This window comes from Pongo abelii, chromosome 3 (assembly GCF_028885655.2).
Source record: "Pongo abelii isolate AG06213 chromosome 3, NHGRI_mPonAbe1-v2.0_pri, whole genome shotgun sequence".
In the NCBI taxonomy this organism is placed as follows: Eukaryota; Metazoa; Chordata; class Mammalia; order Primates; family Hominidae; genus Pongo; species Pongo abelii.
Genome location: NC_071988.2, coordinates 208,769,293 through 208,793,997, shown reverse-complemented (window position 1 = coordinate 208,793,997; position 24,705 = coordinate 208,769,293). Strand labels below are relative to the sequence as shown.

Below are 24,705 nucleotides of genomic sequence, written 5' to 3'. Positions count from 1 at the left end.
ATTTAGCTCTCAATTTTGCTTTTGTATACTTATTTGTGCAGTATGCTAATTTGCTAAATTAATGTTCATTTTAGGGAATTATATCATCAGCTGTTTCACCATAGCCAAATAAAAATTTATCTTAAACTAGTGGTCACTAACTTTTCTTGCAGGAAACTGAGCTTGGCTTTCTGAAATATTCCACGTGACCACCCAGTGGGCTAGGAAGGAAACCTGATATCCACTGAAAGGACCAGCCGCCCGGTGGTAAAACCAGCCTGTTCTGGAAGCCAGGGGCTGCAAATTGTTCATCTGGCCCCACCATTGGCCAACCAGGTAGCTGCATTAACGCACCCAACCTCTGCCACCTCGGATTCCTTAACGTGTAAAAATACGAGATTTAAACTCCTGCCTGATCCTATCATTCCCTGAATCTGTTTTTTGGATTTGGACTCAGTTATAGGTGAATTTGTACTCCCTCTACTGGTGGGTGAAAGCAAAACAGTAATAAATAAGGTGAATTTACTTCATGATACAATGTATTAATTTGGAGAGCCATTGCAATTTTGGATTCTAGAAAGTGAGTTCAACTAATTGTTATCGTCATAAGGAGAGTCTTTGGAATGATGATTAAGGCAGGATCTTGAGTGAGAGGTTTAGAGCTCAAATCCCACCCCAGCACTTCTGGAACCTAGTGTCATGAACCCTCTCATCTGCTGGTTCCTCAGCCTGAGAAGAAAGAGAAGCACTAATAATACCACTCCACTAATGTAATGCAGTAATATATTAGACACTATGGAAAGTACTCCATACTTGTTAGCCATTATTGCTGATATTTTGCTGGGGTAATATATAAATTGAAGAGTTTCTGTAGAACTCAGCATCTGTTTTATCATACAGAGTATATTTTATTTCTTAAGAATTATAATGCTATAATAGTGCATAATACATTTACCAATGCTATAACAGTGCATAAGAAATGAAATAAAATTCAATAATTTCAAGCACAACTCTGACCAAGCCTCACAACTTAGATTGAAATGCTCTCATGTAGGTACATTGCTTGTTTGAAGTGGCTTATATTGGCTTCTAGCATGTTTACACTGATAGCGTCTTTGATAGTCCCTGTATAATAAATAATTAAAGCCTGGGCAACATGGCAAAACCACATCTCTACCAAAAAAAAACTAAAAAAAACAAACACACAAAAACTAGCCAGGTGTGGTGGCAAGTACCTGTAGTTCTAGCTACTTGAGGGCCGAGGTGGGAGGATCACTTGAGCCCAGGAGGTTGAGGCTGCAGAGAGCCATGATTGCACCACTGCACTCTAGACAAAGCAAGACCCTGTCTCAAAAAAATAAATAAATAAATAAAAGAAATAAAAACCAAAACACCCCAAAACAAAAAACCAAACTATAAAATATATAATTAAGGTGAACTAAAAAATCTCCAGTATTTTCTTTATAGCAATGATTTAGGTTTTTAATAAGTAGCATCCTAGGTTAGAAAAGAACATAATTTACATATTAATTGTATTTGATTTTTAGATTTTAAAAAATATCCTTCAGATGCATAGATTCTAAAAACTTGCATTTTTATATGAAAACTTCAATTATTTAATTCACTATAACTGTAATATTTTTCAGTTTACTTTTAATTACAGTAGAGATTTTTTAACTTCTTCATTGTGGAATTTTAGACACAGCAGGAGAGAAAATAATCTTATGAACCCCCATACATCTGAAGAACAGCAGAATATTTCACCCCGAGATATGCTTCTTTGGCAAGTGGAAAGTATAGTTACAGGAAAGGGCTGTCTGAGCTGCCCTTTCTTACCTAAGGCAGGCCATAAAAATTGCTGTGAAAAGATGCGGAGAAGCTTCTGCCTACCCTATCTGCCTGAAGACAGAGATGTAAATAGTGGTTCATTTATCAGGGCAGGGGCTGGCGCCAGCAGGGCCAGAGGAATCTGGGAGCAGGCTTTATTACCTTTCCATAGTTGTCCCACTTTTGTGAGCCTGGAGCTGCTTGGTCCTTTGTCCTGTCACTTCTGAATATATTGTTCTTTGCTAGATGTGCTATGTCAGCCAGGACCCTAAGCCACCTTTCTGTGTAAGCCAGGACCCTAAGCCACCTTACTTTTGAACTCAGCTTTCTCCCCATGGGATAGGCACACACGTAAATAAAAATGCTTTTTTTTTTTCTTTCTTGTTAATCTGTCTTCTGTTAACAGGAATCTGTCCCACTTATGAACTTACAAGGATTGAGAAAAGAAATTATTTTTTCTCCTATGAAAGGAAGACAAAATCTTGGGAGCCCAAATTTGCTACGCCAAAATGGAAAAGTTAAGCTTGAAAACTGAGTCATGAAAAAACCAAAAAACCCTGCCTTTCCTTTTGCTCCTAAACTAATAGCTACAGGTAGAAGGCCACATGTTTCCACAGGGGCCTCCCTCACTCTGACCATGTAAATTAACAGTTTATCTTCAAGAGTACGGGACAAGAGGAGCCTAGAAATTGTCCCCCCGCCCACCCTGAGATGAATGCATATTCAGTTGCTTCCTCTACTGAAGTTTACCTTATCTTATGTAAAGTACAGATGTGCTGAGCAGGAGATGAATACATAATGGACAGTTCATCTACCCCCTTCTTTTCATGTGGATTCTAAAGAATGTGACCAGCCCTCCCTCTCCTTTTCCCTCTTTTCCTCTCCTGCCTCTTTTTCCCCTTTTCATATTGAAGCCCTCAAAATCCTCTTCAGAAAAAGGGGGGGCCACAGATCCTACAGTGGCTTGTGTCTCTGTTTGCCAGGTGCTTCCTCAACCTTGGCAAAATAAACCTCTAAATGGATTAAAATCACCTCCATTAAGCCAGGCGCGGTGGCTCACGCCTGTAATCCCAGCACTTTGGGAGGCTGAGGTGGGCAGATCATGAGGTCAAGAGATTCATCCTGGCCAACATGGTGAAACCCTGTCTCTACTAAAAATACAAAAATTAGCTGGGCGTGGTGGCACACACCTGTAGTCCCAACTACTCAGGAGGCCAAGGCAGGAGAATCACTTGAACCCAGAGGCAGAGGTTGCAGTGAGCCGAGATCACGCCACTATACTCCAGCCTGGGTGACAGAGAGAGACTCCGTCTCAAAAAAAAAAAGAAAAAAAAATCACCTCCGTCATTTTCTTCAGTTCACCCACCCTGCACAGCCATCACCCACCTTCAACAATCACTGCCATTTGTCTACTCTTATTTCATCTGTTTCTTTTCCACCCATCCTCCCACCTCCCAAATTATTTAAAGGAAATTCCAGACATCATATCATTTCATCCAGAAACACTCCAACATATATTTCTAAAACATAAGGATTCTTTCTTTAAAGTAAACACAATATTATTAATATCCCTAAAATCAATATAATGTTAATATCCAATATCTGGTAAGTGTGCAAATTTTCTCAATTCTCAGAAATGTTTGTTTTATATTTGGTTTGTTTGCATTGGGATCTAAACAAGGACCACATATCACATTTGCTTCATATGTATCACTTTGCTTTAATCTGTGATTTCCCTCTGTCTTCTTTTTTCCTTGCTATTTGTTGAAGAAACCTAATAATTTACATCTAGAAATTTCCAGTTCTAGATTTTGTTGATTATGTCCCCATGGCATCATTTTCCTTTATCACCTACATGTGTATTTTTTCCCAGACGAGCTCTCACTATGTTGCCCAGGCTGGAGTGCAGTGACTGTACACAGGCGTGATTGTAGCCACCTTCCCACCTGAGCTTCCTGAGTAGCTGAGACTACAGACATGGGCTACTGCACCCAGCTCTCATTGGTATTTTTTGAAACCAGTTATTAGATCTAAGTCCTTGATTAGATTCAGATAATTTTTGTCTTTTGGGTACATATACTTCATAGGTAGTGTGTCTCTTTCTAGGGTACCAAGGTTGTCCAGGTCCTGGCTGTCTCTGCCGTCCATCTGCGTGTAGTACAGGGCCGGTTGTTGCCCACTCTTAGCCTCATCTAAGGTGTGTAGGAAAAGAGTTCATTTCCACTTCCCACAATCGAACATTTCAGATAGCAAGATGGTCAGTCAACAAGGCTGCCTCTCTAGAATTTCCTTCTTATTTATCTGAATTCTGTCCTTTGCAAATTATAACTCAGTCAGTACAGCCAAATATTATGTAATAGTTTTTTTTTTATCCCTACAGTGTCAACAAAAACAGCCAAACTCTGTATTTGAAGAGGTTTATTTTGAGCCAAATATGAGTGACCATGGCCCGAGGCATGGCCTCAAGAGATCCTGAGAATGTGTGTCCAAGGTGGTTGGGTTGCAGCTTGGTCTTATATGTTTTGGGGAGACATATACAATACACATGAGGTTTAGTCTGAAAAGGCAGAACAACTCTTAAGAGGGAGCTTCCAGGTCGTAGATGGAGTCAAAGATTTTTCTGATTGGCAATTGGTTAAAAGAGTTATTATCTAAATAGAATAATAGAAGCAATAGAAAGGAGTGTCTGGGTTAAGATAAGGGGCTGTGGACACTGAGGTTCTTATGAAATCTTATAGGTGGCTGCCCTTAGATACAATAGATGGTGAATGTCTCCTATTCAAACCTTTAAAAGGTGCTGGACTCTTGATTGCTTGAGCCCAGGATGCACAGGTTGCAGTGAGCTGAGATCCCTCCACTGGACTCCAGCTTGTGGAGTGACAGAGTGAGATCCTATATCAAAAAACACAAACATAAAAATAAAAATAAAAAATAGAAATAGATTCTCAATTAATCTCTTCAGGATTGGGAGGGCCTGGAAGGGGAAGATTTAGTTATGTTAACAGAGATTCTTCACAGATGCAAAATTTCCCCCACAAAAGACTTTGCAAGGCCATTTTAAAATATGGCAAAAAAACCCTACAAATTTTTTGTGGTAAAATATTTTTATTTCTTTATCTTTCATGTGATGTTATGCCAGTGTTGGGTTGGGAAGTGAGCCACATTATATAGGGTGAAATAAAGCCCACCTGATGAGATGTTTTGGTTTGTAGCCGTGACTCCCCAGGCCCCTTAGATAGGAATTTGGGCAAGAGAGAAAAAAGTTCAGAGTTTACTTCTCAGTGAGAAACATCTCATAAATACATTAATGTTTACTTTTGTCCAGAAAAATACCTATATTTTCTCAAATATGCTGTCATTTTCTACATTAGATCGTTATTTTTCCCAGCGAGTGTTCACAATCTTATATTATTATCTTGGCTCATGGTACATATCAAAATTATTTATTTAATATATCCGTCTATCCGTCTTCAGATCTCCTGCCTTGCGAGGCCAATAGTGTTTGCTGTTAAAGTTGGCTTTGAAAAGATGAAGTGATAGGAACAGTAAATATTTCCATTATCTCAATTTTATATTGATACACTTTAAACATTTATTTATATAAGACATCATATAAGAGGAGACTTGGAAATACTTGGCCTGGAAAAAAAGAGCACATACCATAGTTAACTGAACGTCTGGAGACTATTGGGGAAGAAGGAGAGTGGTGAAGGAGAGGAAGATATGTCAGACCATGAGAATAAGAACACCTGGTTGAGCTCAATGGTGGTTTTTAGTTCTTAATAGGTTAATGAGAACGTTTTCAGTCATGTGACATGTTTTACATGGAAAACAAAATTGCAAGGATAACATGGATGTGTATTTTGTAAGACAATTACAAAATCACTTTCAAGTTCATCGCCTTAATCTTACTTCTTTGAAAGATGTTTCAGCATTGTGATGCATTGCTCTTCACTGATTTTTATACTTACTGACTGACATGTACACAGACACAAAACAGTTTTCTTAGAAAGCAGTCTTGGAGACTGAGATTTGGGTGCAGAAAGTTTATGGGAGAGTGCCCTAGAAATCAATGCCTTTGATGGGGTTCAGGACAACCCCAAAATATGGCACCTTGGCATAGTGAATATGTTAAGCTGAAGGAATTCAAGAAATGGCAAGAAGGTCTTTCTGACCTGTCTCTGTGCTTCTTTCCTGAAGCAGGTGATAAGACCCTCATGTGAGAGGTGCCTTCCTAGACCTGGAGGACAACATTCTTATCTCCAAAGACAGAGGGGTATTGAGAACAAATGAGCCCTGCCAAGTGTCCCCCAGTTTACCACTCTTAGCCCGTACTCTTAGCCCATACTCTTACCCCATGCTCTTAGCCCGTGCTCTTAGCCCATACTCTTAGCCCGTGCTCTTAGCCCATGCTCTTAGCCCGTGTTCTTAGCCCATACTCTTAGCCCGTGCTTTAAGCCCGTGCTCTTAGCCCATACTCTTAGCCCGTGCTCTTAGCCCATGCTCTTAGCCCATGCTCTTAGCCCGTGCTCTTAGCCCGTGCTCTGAGCCCGTACTCTTAGCCCGTACTCTTAGCCCGTGCTCTTAGGCCATACTCTGTCCTGTCACATTTCCCCAGGACTTTCCACTCTTCATGAAACAGCAGAAACATACCCCAGTTTAACCCTTTCTTTGTGTCTTCATTTTCTCATGGACATCTCCATGTCATGTAAAACATATTAATTAAATTTCTATGCTTTTTCTCTTATTAATCTGTCTTTTGTGAAGAGGTTCCCAGCTGAGAACTTAGAATGGTAGATGGAAGACATTTTTCCTCTCTTGCACCTGAGAGAGGCTGGAGGAAGCAGAATTGAACCCGTTGACCCTCCCAGCAGCTGTGGGAATGAGTGCTTGGGGTGAATCTGGGATTCCCTTTTCCAGTTTCACTGTTACTTTTTAGGAAACGAGCTGAGCTTCACTAGTTCTGTTTCTTTTATTTATATATTTGTGATTTCTTTTTTTGTTTGTTTGTTTTAGAGATGGAGGCTTACTCTGTCACTCAGGCTGGAGTGCAGTGGCACCATCTTGGTTCACTGCAACCTCTGCCTCCCAGGTTCAAGTGATCCTCCTGCCTCAGCCTCCTGAGTAGCTGGAATTACAGGCACATGCCACCGTGCCTGGCTAATTTTTGTATTTTTAGTAGAGATGGGGTTTCGCCATGTTGCCCAGGCTGGTCTCGAACTCCTGACCTCAAGTGATCTGCCAGCCTTGGCCTCCCAAAGTTCTGGGATTACAGGTGGCCTTATTTATATATTTGTAACTAAAATTATCCTTTAAAAAGCACATGTCATGTTTAATTGTGACCTTGAGATAGATCCAATCTTAATTTGATAAGAAATAGTAAATTATATTTACCGTATTGTACTTTGGCCAAAAAAAAAAAAAATTGTTGATACGTCTCAGAAAGTTAATTTAAGAATGAGAATACAAATCAAAATAGATTTCTGTTTATGTTTCACTAACTAAAAACTATAGCCAGTACATGTCTTCTAGATCTAATTTATGATTCAGAATCCCCTCTTCTCATGTGAACCAGAAGAAAAGAGCGAGAGCAGAAAAAGCAGCAAGGTGTAATTTGGTTGCCAGGCACTCTTCTCACTGTCTTGGGAGAAGCAGTTTGCTTCAGGTAGACTGAGTGACTTACAGATAGGGCCACCTGCGTGACTGGAGCCTGAGGCAGTGGCGATGCTCTCTTTCCTTATGAAGAGATCATCTGTTGTCTCCAAACTTGGTTTCTCCTAGGTTTGTTTTTCTTTTCTTTAACAGAAGAGACCACTGTTCTTTTTTTATTCTTTTTTTTGGCGGAGGGGTGGGGGTGCGGTTAGGGGAGTGAGGTGGTTGAACTCTGAATCTGTATGAGCTTTTCAGATATTAGTATGATACATTGATAGTCACAATGTGAAGATGAATTTCTTTTAAAAAACTGTCTGGCCAGGCACAGTGGCTCATACCTATAATCCCAGCACTTTCGGAGGCTGAGGCAAGAGGATCGCCTGAGCCCAGGAGTTCAAGACCAGCCTGGGCAACAAAACAAGGCCCTGTCTCTACCAAAAAACCTACATATATATATGTATATGTATATGTATATGTATATGTATATGTATATGTATATGTATATATATACACATATGAGAAATAGAATTTAAGTGAAACAAGATGATTTTAAATATATGTGTACTAAATATAATATATATTTAATTTAAAATTTTCTTGTTTCACTTAAATTCTATTTCAATGATGATTTTTGTCTTTAGATATCTAAAAATGTGTTTAGAATCATCAGTGTGTCTATTTCAAGCATTATGTAAAGTCCAGTTGCCATCTGTCCCTCTTCATAGTTTTGTATGTGCCCTTTACACTTGAAATTGGGACACATAAAATGCATAGAAGTAATTTGATCTTTAAAAGTTATAAACCTACTTTCAATCTCCTAATGCAAATGTAGAAAATGTGGCCCCTCAGAATGTACTTGATAAAGACTTATTAAAGACTTCCCCTGGAGAGACAGCCTAACGAAAAGGAGTTCCAAAGCACTGACATGGAATTAGATTTTAAATGCTGTATTTACATTTTCCAGTCTTTTGCTTTTTATCAGCACTGACTCTACCATTAAAGAATGTCATCTGAGCTAATTAACATGGTCCCATGGTTCATTTCCCAGTGAAATAACTAACTTTCAAAAGATTTTATAGACCCTCATGCAGCCTTTCTCCTATCTTCCATGCATAAAAATTTTGGTGTATCGAGAATCTTCAATAAATATTTCTGGAGGAATGACTTTCCAATGATATTCTGCCAGACTTAATGCAATAAAGAATAAATTCCATCATACTCTCTCTGATGTCATGCAGAAAAATTGAAATTCTAGGACATGTTGAGGTGAATTACCTCCATTCAAACTCATAAATAAAACCTAAGTTAGATTTAGTAGATACTGGCAATACTTATGGAGTGTTAATTAAGATAATTGATTTTTACCAAATGAATGAATTGGATATCAGTAAGCCACACACTGGGTTGTGTGGAATCTCGGTGGTACCCAGACAAAGCTGCCTGTTAACATTTAGAATTCTATAACTTGTCTTTCATTCCATCATTAGAGAAGAGGTTCACCATGAAACATTCATAATAGCGAATGATTGATTGGTCTCAAATAAGGAACCAAGAGCAGATCCTAATGGTCAAGAGCTGTTACCCAAAGGTATATGGGGCTCTGAAAGGGAGGATGGAGAAAGCTACCAGAATATGCTACCCCAAAATACGCTTCTTAGGCATAGGGATTCTTTTGACTAAGTAATTGAGAGCCAGCAGATGAAGGAAAAGCTCTTTACCTTCCCTGTCTGCGTGAAAATTCAACCTCCCCTTTTATAAAGGAAATTTACACTTACGAAGGTAATTTCCACTGGGAAAGGGGCCTCTGTACCTGGAAGACAGCTACTCCAGGAGAAAATGCCCCTCCTTTTTCTTAAAGACAGGGTCTTCCTCTGTTGCCCAGTCTAGAGTGTAGTGGTGCAATCTCAGCTCACTGCAGGTTTGGCCTCCTGGGATCAAGTGATCCTCCCACCTCAGCCTCTGGAGTAGCTGAGACTAGAGGAGCACCTCACTGCACCTGGCTAATTTTTTTATTTTAATTTTTGTAGAGACAGAATCTGCTTATGTTGCCCAGGCTGGTCTCAAATTCCTAGGCTCAAGTAATCCTCCTGCTTCAGCCTCCTAAAGTGCTGGAATTACAAATAATTTTTATTATTTATATTTTTATTTTTAGTGAGAAGATCTTCCTCTGTTACTAAAGAGTGGAGAGGAGTGCCACCCTCCTAGCTCACTGTAACCTCCAATTCCTGGTCTCTGGTGGTCTTCCTGCCTTAGCCTTCTGAGTAGCTGGGACTACAGACATACACCACCACATCTGGCTAATTTTTTTCTTTCTTGTAGCGACAGTTTCTCACTATGTTATCCAGGCTGGTCTTGTACTCCTAGGCTCAAGCAGTCCTCCCACCTTGGCCTCCCAGAGGCTGGATTACTGGCATAGCCACTGCACCTGGCCACAGAGGCAACTCTTTCCACCCCAGACTCTCACCTGCATAGCAAGACAGGCCGCATTTACCTGCATTTCCTCATTCTCCTTTCCATAACTTGCCTTCCCTCACTCAGAAGCCCCAAACCTCTTTTCCTTTGTTTGGCCTAAAGTGTACATAAGCTTCAATTATCTGACCACCTCCTTGAGTTCATTTCTTTGTGAAACATCCATACATATGTGTGTAACTAAAACTTTGTTTTTCTTTTGTTAATCTGTCAGTTTGATTTGCAGGTCCAGCCAGAGAATTTAGTAGAGTAGAGGAATAAATGTTTTTTCTCCCTTTCAATGGAAATCTCCAAGATAAATTTTTCTTTATAATTTTAATGCACCTAAGTGAAGGGGAAATTTATGTCTAAGCAGGCCAACAATTATATAGATAACAGGAAATATAAACATCTCTTGACCATATAGAACTATTTTTGATGTCTGTCTATGCTAATGAGATTTGCCTTTAGGTAACAGCACCCTTTTAATTGTTTTTAATTTTTATTTATTTATTTTTTGAGACAGCGTTTCACTCTTGTCGCCCAGGCTGGAGTGCAATGGCGCAATCTCAACTCACTGCAACCTCCGCCTCCCGGGTTCAAGCAATTCTCCTACCTCAGCCTCCCGAGCTGGGATTACAGGTGCCCGCCACCATGCTTGGCTAATTTTTGTATTTTTAGTAGAGACAGGGTTTCACCACGTTGGCCAGGCTGGTCTGGCCTGACCTCAGATGATCTTCTGACCTCAGATGATCCACCTGCCTGGGATTATGGGCGTGAGCCACCGCGCCCGGCAAGAGCACCCTTTTATTAATGCCACCCTTATATTAACTTTATTAAAATATTAATTCATCAGGAACACTCAGTTGAACATGGTGCCTGACAACAGTGCTGATCAAATCATCAGGGAGCCTCTTCTGACATCCTCATAGAAAAATGATGAGGCCGTATGCTTGTCAGGAGAGAGATATCACCACGTTCCTACTACTTTCTGTAGCTCTGAGACCCCTTGAAGATTTTATTTTGCTTTAGGCTTCAGCCAGTCATGTTTTCTGTGAGATTTTTCATTAAGTTAGCTGGCTGTGAATATTCACCCTTCCCACTTGCAGGGGATAAGAGAAAATTTCCCGTTTGTCCTCTTAAGGTTCTCTGAAAAATCAATTGACAAAGGAAAGATTAATTGGAAAAATGGCATACCAGTTTATTAACATGTGCACAGGAGAGATTCAGAGGATGACTGCCCAATATCCCACTGGAGTCCAGATACCTGTATGGCCTCATTTCAGGAGACGGGCGGATGGGGAATATACATAACTGTTGAGGGGCAATAAATGATTACCAGGAAGAATGAATGGATTGGACAATGGAGATTAACCTGTAAATGGTTCCCTTTGGAAGCTGAATAAACCCAAGAGACAGATAATAGCTTATGGAGTCAGTTCAGGTGTGGTTTCATTCTTAATCTTTTCTGCAATAAATAATGAGATAACAGGAGGAGAAGTTAAAAAAAATGCTCTTCTTGGTAGGTTCATCTGGTCTTTATATAGATGGGAGAAAAGCCTCTTCCAGTGTCTGTTGATCTCTAAGGGCCTTTAATTCAAAATACTTGTGATATTAGGGAGCCATATTTTGGGGTGAGGGTTTACCTTCACACTCTACAGAGGAAAAACTCAGTGGGGGGTGGTTGTTCATATATTCGCAAAAATTGAGAATGCACAGAAGTCAGTCATGTACATCTCCAAATGGTTGAACTCTCAATGGAACATTGTGGTAGTCACCTTTTCAGAGAATCTGAAATGTCTTGTCTGAGTGTTCACAGAGTCATTTCCTATAAGTCCAGGCAACCAGTTTTTGACTAATAGCTGTATCAGTTTCTGGTGGAAACCCAAGTCTGATTATTAAAGGGATCGAATTCCTTTTGAATATGAATTATTTCATTGTACTTTACACTCTGAGTCAGGGATTGTTTTTCTCCCTTGCTTTGAAGGAGTTCAGAATGCGCCACCCCAAAATATGCCACTTTGAAGTAGGATTATTTTGAGCTGAAAGCAATTAAAAAGAACCGATGCAAGAAAAACTCTCTGACCTCCCCCTCTCTACCAGGAAGGGCAGGATAACTCTTAATGGCCAGAGGTAATTCTCTAGAGACCCTTTCCAGCCCAGAGAATCTGCGTAAGAGAGGAATCTACAGAATGAACCGTACTAATAGCCCTTGTCTTCCCTTATTTTCCTTCATCGATTTACCTTTCCACAATTTGCTGGCCCTAGAACTGAAGGCCCCTTTCCCTTGTGTTGTTACTTCTCTACGAAATTCTTGTTCTTTTGTTAAGATGGTAAAATATAAACCCAGGTTCTAGCCACCCGTTTGACCTGTTCATTACTGAGTGCTCCTGTGTGTATGGGCAATGCACTCATTAATGAATTTCTGTTTGTTTTTCTCTTGCTAATCTATCTTTTGTCTGTCTAATTGGCAGTCCCTAGCCCATGAAACTAAGATGGGTAGAAAGTCAGAGAATGTTTTTCTCCCCTACACTTTATACTAGCAGCCCTGGGAACACTGCATATCCAGTACAAGCTTGCTCGAAGAATGGAGGATGTTTTTCAGAAGTACTGTACTCATTAGGACAAAGTTTTGATGAACTTTTATATCTAAATTCATGATAAATATCTTTGTTTTTCAGTTTCCATGAAGCCCTTACACAAACAGTATTATATTAAGGACCATAGACAAAGATGTGCCCCACGCTTCCCTTAATGTTTCTAAAAGTTGGTCACAACCAATTTGTTTTGAAAGAACTACTAAAACAATAAACACCAGATAAAGGAAAAGCTGCCAAGTAGAAATGAAAAACATTTAAACATTGAAGAAAATAATTCCATATGAGTGATAGCGGCAGGAGGCAGTCACATGCCTAGCCAATAGGGGCAGGTCCTGGTGAAACCTCACCTCCAAGCTGAAGACAGTTTAAAGCCTAAAAGCCAAGCACAAGTTCAATCCTCAAACCGGACGGAGAACTTGTCTTCCCACTTGGCACACTTTCCTCTGATTAATCCCCACCCTTTACCTATTTTACATATACCTACTCTTTCCTAACTGATTTTCTGCACTGTCACACCCACCTTTGAGTGATGTCTTTGCTTTAACCTTTTTTACATACTCACAAACCAATCAGCATGCACTCCCCTATTCTGAGTCCATACAAAGCTCTGGACCCAGCCACACAAGAACTACCTGACTGTGGGGGTTGGGGACGACTCCCGCATCCCCTCTCTGCTGAGAGCTGCTCCATCACTCAATAAAATTCTTCTCCGTCCTCCTTACACTTCAATGTCCAGCAAATCCTCATTTTTCTTGAGCGCAATACAAGAGCTCGGGAACTGCCAAATGCAGGTACAAGCTATGACACAGGTGAACTGGAGCGTTGCCTGCTGGGGATCCCTGGCTTGCAAAGTGACCGAGAAGAAAAATCCTGTATCATGAGGGCTTGAGAATATGCTTTTACATCCTGTTAATATCTTGAGGCAGTATAGGGGAGGAGCAAACCATCTCCCTCTACTCTCCTAGGTTCTCTGGCTGGGGCCCAGGAAATTAAACTGACAAACAACATGTCAACAAGATAAAAAAGGTTTAATTGTATGTGTGTGCCTGGGAGTTTCACAAAAAATTGACACTTAAGGAAGTGGTCAGATGACTGAGGTTTCTATACCATTTTAGGCTTAAAAAAAGAATATGAGGCTTTGGAGGGTTGGGAGGAGGAATTCTGGAAGGTAAGGAGAGGAAATTCATGGTAAATTAGTGCAGTCTTGCTGTGCAGATAAGTATTGTTTCCAGGTAATAGGAAGAAACTCTCTTCCTGATACAGAGACACCTTTAGAGACAAAAATGTCCTTTATAAATGGAAATTTCTGTTACAAAAGGGGGAAACGTATACTCTGTTTTCAGGCAGTTGGGAGAAGGTAAAGGGCCTTTCCTTCCTCTGTTGGTTCTCAGTTGCCTTTGGCTCAATATAATCCACATGCCCATGAGGCATATTTTGGGATGGCATATTCTGGTACTTTCCAGCTGCAAGAAATGGGGGTTAAGACTGCAGCTATTGATAGCTATTTTATTTTTGAGAACATTTTAGGACAACCTTTGAAAAGAGGAGTCTGGGTGTGGTGGCTCATGCCTGTAGTCCCAGCACTTTGGGAATCTGAGGTGTGTGGATCACTTGAGCCCAGAAATTCAAGACCAGCCTGGGTAACATGGCAAAACCTTGTCTCTGCAAATTCAAAAAAATTAGCCAGACATGGTGGTGCACACCTGTAGTCCCAGCTACTTGTGAGGCAGAGGTGGGAGAATCACTTGAGCCCAAGAGGTTGAGGCCACAGTGAGCTGAGATTGTACCATTGCACTTTAGCCAGGGTGACAGAGTGAGACCCTGGAAAGAAAGAAAGAAAGAGAGAAAGAGAAAGAGAGAGGAGAGAGAGAGAGAGAGAAAGAAAGAAAGAGAGAGAGAAAGAAAGAAAAGGGGAGAAGAAAATGTGTTGACTGAGGATGGGTTATCTCTAGGATCTCTTTGGACTCCTCGATGTGTTGCAGGACAATAGAAAAGTAGAGCAGGTTGGGAGTCATAAGGGCTGTCCCACTAGGGCAGGCATCCAGAGTGAGCAGCAGATGCTAACAAGGTGTATCTCAGTGTCAGGGCTACTTAATAACTGATACCATAAATATCAGGGCTACTTAATAACTGATATCATAAATATATTACACTTTGTTATTATTGTGAATTTTTTTTTAAAGATAGGAATGTCAGAGGCATTGGAACCAGAGCGACTCCATCTTGAACAGGAGCTGGGTAAAATAAGGCTGAGATTTGCTGGGCTGCATTCCCAGGAGGAATGGTCACAGGATGAGAGGGGAGGTTGACACAAGATACAGGTTACAAAGATCCACCTGATTAAACAGGACACAGTAAAGAAGCCAGCCAAAACCCATCAAAACCAAGATGGCAATGAAAGTGACCTCCAGATTGAGATGATGTCTTTGGAACTGGAGGCTATCATTCTTAGCAAACTAACACAGGAACAGAAACCAAACACTGCATGTTCCCACTTGTAAATGGAGCTAAGTGATAAGAACTTATGAACACACAGAAGGAAACAACAGACACCAGGGTCTACTTGAGGGTGGAGGGAGGGATGAGGGAGAGGAGCAGAAAAGGTAACTACTGGGTACTCGGCTTAATACCTGAGTGATGTAATGTTATGTACAACAAACCCCCATGTCACATGTTTATCTATGTAACAAACCTTCACATGTACCCCCAAACCTAAAATGAAAACTAAAAACCAAGAAGGTAATCTCAGTCATCCTCAGTATATGCTAATTGTAATGAATTATCATGCTAAAAGACATTGCCACCAGTGCCAGACTGTTTAAATGCCACAGCAATGTCTGAAAGTTACCTTATATGGTCATAGAGGGGAGGGACCTTCAGTTCTGGGGTAAATCCCCACCTATTTCCAGGAAAACTCATGAATAATCCACCCCTTGCTTAGCATATGATAAAGAAATAACTGTAAGTATACCCAGTGGATCTGCCCATGCTGCCACTCTGCCTATGGAGGAGAAATTCTTCATTCTTTTTTTTTTTTTTTTAAGATGGAGTCTTGCTCTGTTGCCCAGGCTGGAGTGCAGTGGTACGATCTCGGCTCACTGCAACTTCCGCCTCCCAGGTTCAAACGATTCTCGTGCCTCAGCCTCTCGAGTAGCTGGGATTAGAGGCACGTGCTGCCATGCCTGGCTAATTTTTGTAGTTTTAGTAGAGACAGGGTTTCACTATGTTGGTCAGGCTGGTCTCGAACTCCTGACCTCATGATCTGTCCACTTTGGTCTTTTTATTCCTTTACTTTCCTAATAAACTTGCGTTCACTTTCCTCTATGGACTCACTCCTAATTCTTTCCTGGGCAAGGTCTAAGAACCCCCTCTTGGAGTCTGGATCGGGACCCCTTTCTGGTAACAGGAATGGTGCCCCAGGCTGACTACTGGGTTCCATGGCGTCACAGGGACCAGGATATGCTCTGGCAGGGTCTGTGGTCTTAACAGGTAACCCAGGTAGCAAGTACTTTGTCCTACTTCTTCATTGGCCCCTGAAAACCCACAGGAAATGTTTCCCATCACAAGATTGCCCTGCCAAATTGAGAATGAGAGATAGCTTTCCTCCTTGGTAAAGAGAGTTAGGTCTCCAGATTTTGTGTGTAGAGAATGTGTTTGAAATACTTTCCACTCACTGGTAGAACTTTTGGAAGAAAACGTCTTCTAAAATGGTTTTTCTTTGATCCAGGAACTCTGTTTTTGTTTATGAAAATATTATTGTCATGAAAATTTTAAATCATAGAGAATAATATGATGAACACCCACCAATCCAAGTCATATTATTTTCTGTATCTAAAAGCCAGATTACTACCTATATGTTGCAATCTAGTTATATGTTGCTTCATATAAATAAAATACTACAGATACAGTCAAACTCTTTGTTCTTGTTCCCAAAATGATTACCCTCCCTTCTGCGCCACAGGTAATGGTAATTGCAGACTGGTGGATATGCTTCCTATTGTTATTTGTTTTTTTTTTTTTTTAAAGATGGCGTGTCACTCTGTTGCTCCAGCTGGAGTGCAATGGGGCGATCACAGCTCACTGCAGTCTTGAACTCCTGGGATCTTCCCACCTCAGCTTTCTGAGTAGCTGAGACATCAGGCACACACAATCACAATCAGCTAATTTTTTTTTCTTCTTTTTTTTTTTTAAGGGACAGGGTCTCCCTGTGTTGCTCAGGCTGGTCTCAAGTGATCCTCCCACCTTAATGTCCTAAAGCACTGGGATTACAGACATGAGCCATCATGCTGGCCCTATTGTTATTTTTATATCTTTACTATTTTTACATATAACCATACATAATATATTTAGTATCTTCAATTTTATGGAAACAAAATCATACTTCTATTATCTGCAACTATGTTTTCATTGAATATTATGTTTTTGAGATTACTCATTTTGACACATAGTGTGCTAATTTATTTATTTAACTGCTGTATATTAGTGCATTGTATTGTTTTATGATCATTCTTCTACAAGTGGATATTTAAAGTACTTATATTTTTCACTATTACAAAGAATGCTATAATGAACATTGCTGGGGAAATTTAATTTAAACCAAAATCTTCTCCCAACTTAGAAAACCTCTTCACAAAGGTAGTAGAGAAAGAAAACAGTTTTTAAAAATTGAATAGGCATTAAATCAGAATGTGCTATATATATCACAGACAACCCACAAAGAGATTGGAAAGACAGAAAGAAATCTCACCCCTTCGTATAACCAAGCAGATACAATTCATTACATACATGCTCTCAAGGTATATAATAATTAGCCCTCAAGTGAGAGAAAGTGATAGCACCATTTATTACACACAGTTCATCCTAAATTCACCTGGTAATCATTTTTAAATGAAGGAAAAATAAACATTTATTTTTATGACAAGAGGTAGTTTTGCAACTAGGAGCCAGGCATCCCCCAAAGATAGGCTCTTACCCTCTCCCTGAAACTGGGCCACAGAGGCACTGTCTCACTCGATGTTTACAAAGAGGTGATTTCCAGGTGCTTGAGAAAGCCATTCCCAGGTCGTAAAGCTGGCAAGAGGCTTATTGGGCTTGGAAAAAGACTGAGGTACCTTTCAAAGAGACAGAAAAGGAACTTACAATTACAAGTTTTCTAAAGTAAATGTTCTAAGAAAAGGGAGAGGGAGAAGTTTCTTACCTTATTTTCAACAGGAAGAATTAGGCTATCATTTTTAATCTTTTTTTTTTGAGACGGTGTCTTGCTCTGTCACCCAGGCTGGAGTGCAATGGCATGGTCTTGGCTCACTGCAACCTCCGCCTCCCAGGTTCAAGCAATTCTCCTGCCTCAGCCTCCCAAGTAGCTGGGATTACAGGCACCCGCCACCATGCCCAGCTAATTTTTGTATTTTTAGTAGAGACAGAGTTTCACCATGTTGGCCAGGATGGTCTCAAACTGCTGACCTCGTGATCTGCCCGCCTTGGCCTCCCAAAGTGCTGGGATTACAGGCATGAACCACTGCGTCAGGCCCATTTTTAATCTTTATTTGTCCTTACAGTATTATTTTACATGTCTCACTGTGCAGATGTGTAAGGTATTAATATAACGTACGTAAAAAGTAAAATTGTTCTTTTGTAGAACTTGTACTTTTTGGGGATAACTTTCATAGACATAATAAAAATACTTTCAGGATGTTTTTTCCAGTTTATACCCACACTAATGATGGATGAGTATTTCCATTTTTCAAAATTTTCACAATACTTGATAATGTTAGACTTTATAATTTTTTTCCTTTTTAGCATCAGGTTGGTGAAAAAAGATTTCATAATGTGTACAAAATGGATGGGTAAAAATGGTGTCAGCTTTAGTTTAAATTTTTATTTCCCGGGTTATTAGTGAATTTGGGTATCTCTTCACTGGCCACTTGTGTTTCTTTTTCTGTGATTTGCCTATTTGTTTTCTTTGAGAATTTTTCTGTTCAGTTATCTTTTTAATATATTTTTCAAACTCTGACAAATCCTGAACATTATCCCTCTATTAATTATATGCTTTGCAAATGGTCTGCTGATCTGTGGTTTGTCTTTTTGAGGAAAGCTTAAATAATTTTCAATGTGATTATAATAGTTAATACAATAAGGCTGTCTTGACAGTGTTAACAAGAATTCTGGACAGAAATGTTGTTGTAATTAAGCATTAATCAGGCTGTGCTTTGACTCACTTCCTTGTAACTGAAAGGGCTGTTGCACCCAGCATTGAGCACTCACATCCCCACTGTTCCTATAGGGAGGATTTCTGACCTTAGAATCATAAGGCTTGTGTTTAAGAAGTGCTTCAGCAGATTCTGAATTCCAGGGGAATAGTTGATGCCACCAGTTTGAAGACCCCACAGAGGAACCAAACCAACATGGGACTACTGTTTCTTCATCTTCTTGTCCCAGTATTTCACCCTGCACTCTTTGACCAATCCATGATCTTCACACTTCAGCCTACTCCAAAATTATTCAAAAACCCCACCCTCATGCTCCCCAGGGAGATGAATTTGGGGTTTCCTCTCATCTCATTCAGCAGCCCTATGATGAAACCCCTTTCTCTGCTGCAGCCCCATATCTCAGTATGTTGACTTGCTGTGTGAATTGGGCAACAGACCTATTATGGTTACAAGTGTTACAATAAACTGAGAAACTATGTCATATTAAAAATATATACTAGGACTCCTCCAAGCATACTCACACGGTTGTTGGCAAGCATTGAGCCCTTTCTGTGTGGGTCTCTTCAGAGAAACTGCCTCATGGCCTGGCTGCCGACCTCCCCCATAGGAAGGAAACCAAAAGAGAACATCAGAGAGTGCTCGCGATGGAGGCCACAGTCTTCTTATAGCCTAACATTAGAGCAGTGTCCCATGACTCCTCCAATACTCCATTCATTAGAAGTAAGTCACTAAGTCCAACTCATACTCAATGGGAGGACATCCTACAAGGGCATCGATGCTAGGAGGTCGGGACCTTTGGGGTCATCTTAGTTACTGCAGCAGATTTTTGAGTATTTACCTATCTATGAATGTTATAATCCCATTCTCACATTGGATTAATAGTTGGGTTAATTATAAAATTCTAGGTTGCAAGTCATTTTTCTTCATAAATGTAAGGAATTTCTCCAAAGTTGTTGAGAAGGTGGCAATGTTCCTGATTTGTGATGTGACTTGTTTTTCTTTATGGAAGTTTTTAGCAGCATCTCTCTATTTTTGCTGTTTTTACAATGAGGTCCTTCAGTTTGGGAACTTTTTGTTTGATTATCTTTACTTCCACTTTCTTATTTTTAAATTTCCTATTGGAGAGATGTTGGCTCTCTTCTTCCTTTCTTCTCATGTCATCTCATTGTATCCTTTTCCTCTTCGTTTTGGTCTTTCATGCTGGAAGATTTTTCAAGTGTCTGGTGATTGATCCTTGGCTGTCCATTCATGGTCGAAAATGAACCACTAAAAAGCTGATTGGATGCTCTGTAGGTGAGAGCTGAATTTGAGGGCTTGAGGATTTCATTGAGAAGGCCACAATGTAGTGAACTGGTAGTATCAGAGTCCTGGGGAAAAAAAGGTGGTGTTTAAATTAGGACAATTTTTAGGAAAATTAAGTGAAATGACAACTTACAATGTTGTAGACAGAATTCAAACTACCTTTGCAAGGATTATGACAGCAAGGTAAGTCTAGCATGGCTGATTCCATCTTGCTTCTAGCCTCACAGGCTGGCTGTCCTCACTCATTCCTAGGCATGGGCCAAGATAACTGATACGGTTTAGCTCTGTGTCCCTACTCAAATCTCATCTTGTAGCTCCCATAATTCCCACGTGTTGTGGGAGGGGCCTGATGTTAGATGATTGAATCATGGGGGCAGATCTTTCCCCTGCTGTTCTCGTGATAGCAAAAAAAGTCGCATGAGATCTGACAGTATTTTAAGGGGGAGTTTCCCTGCACAAGCTCTCTTTGCCTGCTGCCATCCACATAAGATGTGACTTGCCCCTCCTTGCCTTCTGCCATGATTGTGAGGCCTCCCCAGCCCTGTGGAACTCTGAGTCCAATTAAACCTCTTTCTTTTGTAAATTGCCCAGTCTCGGGTATGTCTTTATCAGCAGTGTGAAAACGGACTAATACAATAACCATGGGAGGAATTTAGTTTCTGGTTTAACTTTGAAGCAAGGATGATAACAGTTCCCCACTAAAACTGACTCCCTCCTTATTTGGGGACTGAAACTGCCTTTGTAAGACTAACGAAAAGCCACTGTCTGAGAACTGAAGCCACCACTGTAAGATAAAGGAATGGCCACAAGATTAGGATGATGGGAAGGGCCTGAACTCTGCTAAGATGTAGGTGTAGTTAAATGATATCCAGCCATTGTCCCCTAGATTTCTTTCCTATGATATCTTGCTGCTCATTAGTCATGTGGCCAGAGGTCACAAGATTTGTGACTTCTCCAATTACTCCTGTAAATAACATCACTATTGTAGAACCTACAATTGGTGTTTTGAGATGTTTTTTAGACTTTTGCATTCTGGTAACAGACTGACCCCAACTAGACCCATGACACATGACTCAGCTGGCCCTATGACCCCCACCTGAAGGCTGACTCTGCCCATGAGGAGCATTTTCTATACCCCTATGGTTTCCTCCCCAACCAATCAGCAGCACCCGTTCCCTAGCCCCCTGCCTGCCAAAGTATCCATAAAAATCCTAGCCTCTGAGCTCTCAGGGAGGTTGACTTGGGTAGTTAACTCCCATCATACCACTTATCTAGCCCTGTGAGCATTAAGCTCTTTCTCTACTGCAATACTGTTGTCTCAGTGAATTGGCTTTATCTGTGCAGCAGGCAAAAAGAACCTGTTGGGTATTTAGAGAGTGTTGAAAACACGCAAGGAATTGGGAAATACTCTGAGTTTATTGCCACTCCTGGGCTCAAAGGGATGGAAGGAAGAAGTGATTACCAGAGCTTAGAAAATGAGAGTCTTGGAAGAGAAACCAAGACGCCTGATCAACAGCTCAGTCAGCAGAAAGCAATCCTGTATGTAGGGGAGCCAGTGCATAAGTGCTCATGACATATTCTCCTTCTACCCTTACATCTATTGCTGGGCTCCCTAGTAGTTGAACCCAGTAAAAAGCCAGAGGGCAATGAGGATCACTTATGTAGCCTTTACAGCTCAGATTCCTAGGGCAGAGAAGAGGGTGCAGAAGAGAGAATGAATTTAGGGGAACATTGGAAATCTGGCATGCTGACTTTTCCATTGGGAGCATCTAAATGTCTTTTTTTCTTGAGCTCCTCAGTTTTCTCAAGAGGAGTCTCCCAGTTTTCTGTTGCTGTTGTGGAGGTGGGGTGAGTGGAGGTATGTTAGAAGCCTAAGACGAGTATTCTAAAAGCCAAGTAGGAGAAGTGAGCTGGGGATGGAAGACCTCTCCATTTGGTATGCAAATGTCTACCTAACATCCCTGTTTTCAGTACATCATTTTAACAGACCCTCAGCGGAGATTGGTATCCCTCCAAGGCCAGACCTTCTACGGTTGAGCCTCTTCAGAAATTAAACCACTCTTTTTTGGCTTGCGTTTGGGATATAAGGTGCCTGCACTTACTTTATAAACTTTGTCCCAGCCCCACTCCACACACCATCCTCCAGAAATTCATTGTGCCCCAAATGTTTTAACTTTTTAGGGTTCTGTCACATGTTGGCTTACTTCTTGTTACTTTCCTTCTTGCAGAGTTATGTCTCTGCCTTAATAAGTCCATCCACTTTCCAACTTCAAAAATGTTGTTGATGTCTTTCACTATGCCTTTACAAATTGTTTTTTCATTATTTTAGTGAGCAGAGAATACGGAGGAAGATGTGTGTTAAATTTACCAGATTTAACTAGAAGTACTGCCTCCCGGGTTCACGCCATTCTCCTGCCCCAGCCTCCCAAGTAGCTGGGACTACAGGCGCCCGCCACCACGCCCGGCTAATTTTTTGTATTTTTAATAGAGACGGGGTTTCACCGTGTTGGCCAGGATGGTCTCGATCTCCTGACCTCGTGATCCATCCTCCTCAGCCTCCCAAAGTGCTGGGATTACAGGCGTGAGCCACCGCCACCGTGCCCAGCCGATCCCATGGATTTTGCAGTAGCTTCCCCGCCGCACCCCCGCAGTGGCCTGTAATATGTGAGGCAGCAGGAAGAGGAATGCAGTGACCAGGGGGCCCTGGTACAGACGATTGGGAGGCAGGAACACTGAATGTAATCCGAGCAAGTCTCTTTTTTGGAAGTAACTTTTAAATCAAGACTTAAAGAAACAGAAAGAGCCAACCACACAAGGATGGTTTGGAATTGGGTTCCAGGCAGAGGGAACATCCCAAAGGTTCCAAGTCAGGAAAGAGTGAGTTAAGTTCAAGGTACTGAGAAGAGCAGAGCGGCTGGAACACGGAAGAGCGAAGGACTGCTTCCAAGTGAGGCCGAGAGGGAGGCAGGACCACATCCCCTAGGGTGTTGTTGACCACGACCAGCACGGCTTCATTTTTCTTCAACTTTTATTTTAGGTTCGGGAGGTATCAACGCGCAGTGTAAACCCACTGAAGTGCTTTCTTTAGGCACAGAACGGGGCAAGTAGAAAGCAAGTCAGAAGAATACTGTAATATGTTGCAGAGAGGCGGTGGTGATTTGGCCGAGGGTAGGACCTGTGGACATCAAGGAAGGTAGTCAATTAGTAAAAAAATAGAAAAATTAGTATTAAAAATAGACATTCGAGTTAGACTGTAAAGGAGTTAGTGACGATTATGATGGTGGGGAAGAAGGAGAAGTTGTGGTTGCGTAATCCATGTGCAGTCTATACAGCTGGGTGGTTTGTGATGAAAAATACTGAGAAGGGGAAGACTGGAGAAGGCGTCAGGCTGGGAAAGACAGGCTCAGTGTCGGTTTGGGAAATACACAGTCTAGGTCCTTTGTTGGGCGTTCTGGACCTCCTGCAATCTGCTCCTTGCTTTGCTACATACGTCCAGCACTACATATCTGAATATTTCGTCCACACCAAACAAATTGTCCCTCAATACAGTGTCCGCATTTTTCAGTTCAGTTCGGTTCTAGTTTATTTATTTTGTAAATGTTGATTTCTTTATTAGAAAATATATGCATACAAATGTTGAGAAATTTAAAGAGTACATAAAGGTTTACACAAAAAATGTTAGGTTTCTACTAAGATCCCATAATTGTTCCCTGACCTCCCACTATTGATAATCATTAATACTAAGTTCTTGTATGTTTTTCCAGAAATATTCTGTGTGTTTAAAAGTGTACGGAGAAAAGTTTTTGCAAATCACAGAGGATAACACACAGATACCATTCTGTAGCTTTCTTTTATTTATTTTTATTTATTTATTTATTTTTGAGGTGAAGTCTTGCTCTGTTGTCCAGGCTGGAGTGTAGTGGCATGATCTCGGCTCATTGCAACCTCCACCTCCCAGGTTCAAGCAATTCTCCTGCCTCAGCCTCCCTGGTAGCTGGGATTATAGGGGCATGCCACTCTTTTACTGTTAAGCTTTTAAAATGGAAATAAAACACAGAAGCCTACAAATCATAACTGCACATTTCTATGAAGTTGTCACAAAGTAGGCACATCATTATAACTACAATGTTACAGTGTAACTCTTGGCCTAAGAAGGCTAAGAAATAGCACATTTTCAGCACCCTCGTGTCTCTTCCAAATATATCCCTCTCTCTCCTTTACCAAAGCAACCACTTTGGTGACATGATTTCTAAAACCTTATATGAGTTTAGGAGCTTTTACCACAAACAAGGAATCATGACATGAAGGGGAAGAACAACCACATACAAAGGGGGAAACTGAGGCTGCCTACCTGAGAAACCTGGGCGCTGCGGCTCTCAATTCTCCAGCTGACTCTGCTCCAGTGGGGAGCAGGGTTAAGGGATAAATCAGGTGATTCCATATCCGTCTTGTCACAGTCATCTGTTATTGCGACTCGAAAAGAAGCCCCAGAAATCAGGGACTCTGGGCCTGGTGTGGTGGCTCACACCTGTAATCCTAAAGCTTTGGGAGGCTGAGGCAGGTGGATCACTTGTGCCAGGAGCTTGAGACCAGCCTGGGCAACAAAGCAAGATCCCATCTCTACAAAAAATTAGTAAATTAGCCAGGCATGCTGGTGTGCACCTGTAGTCCTAGCTCCTCAGAAGGCTGAG

General features: G+C 41.0%; 1 long non-coding RNA gene across 2 annotated transcripts in view; it reads left to right on the top strand.

Moving 5' to 3' along the window:
• The window catches only part of LOC129059196 (uncharacterized), a 143,308-nt gene that overhangs the window by 35,648 nt on the left and 82,955 nt on the right, over positions 1-24,705 (top strand). Inside the window, exon 3 of one of the 2 annotated variants that reach the window (XR_008524918.2) lies at positions 153-315. This is a non-coding gene — a long non-coding RNA (uncharacterized LOC129059196). Of the gene's footprint in view, positions 1-152; positions 504-24,705 lie in introns of those variants that run through there. The other variant, XR_010139840.1, reaches the window with a different exon arrangement.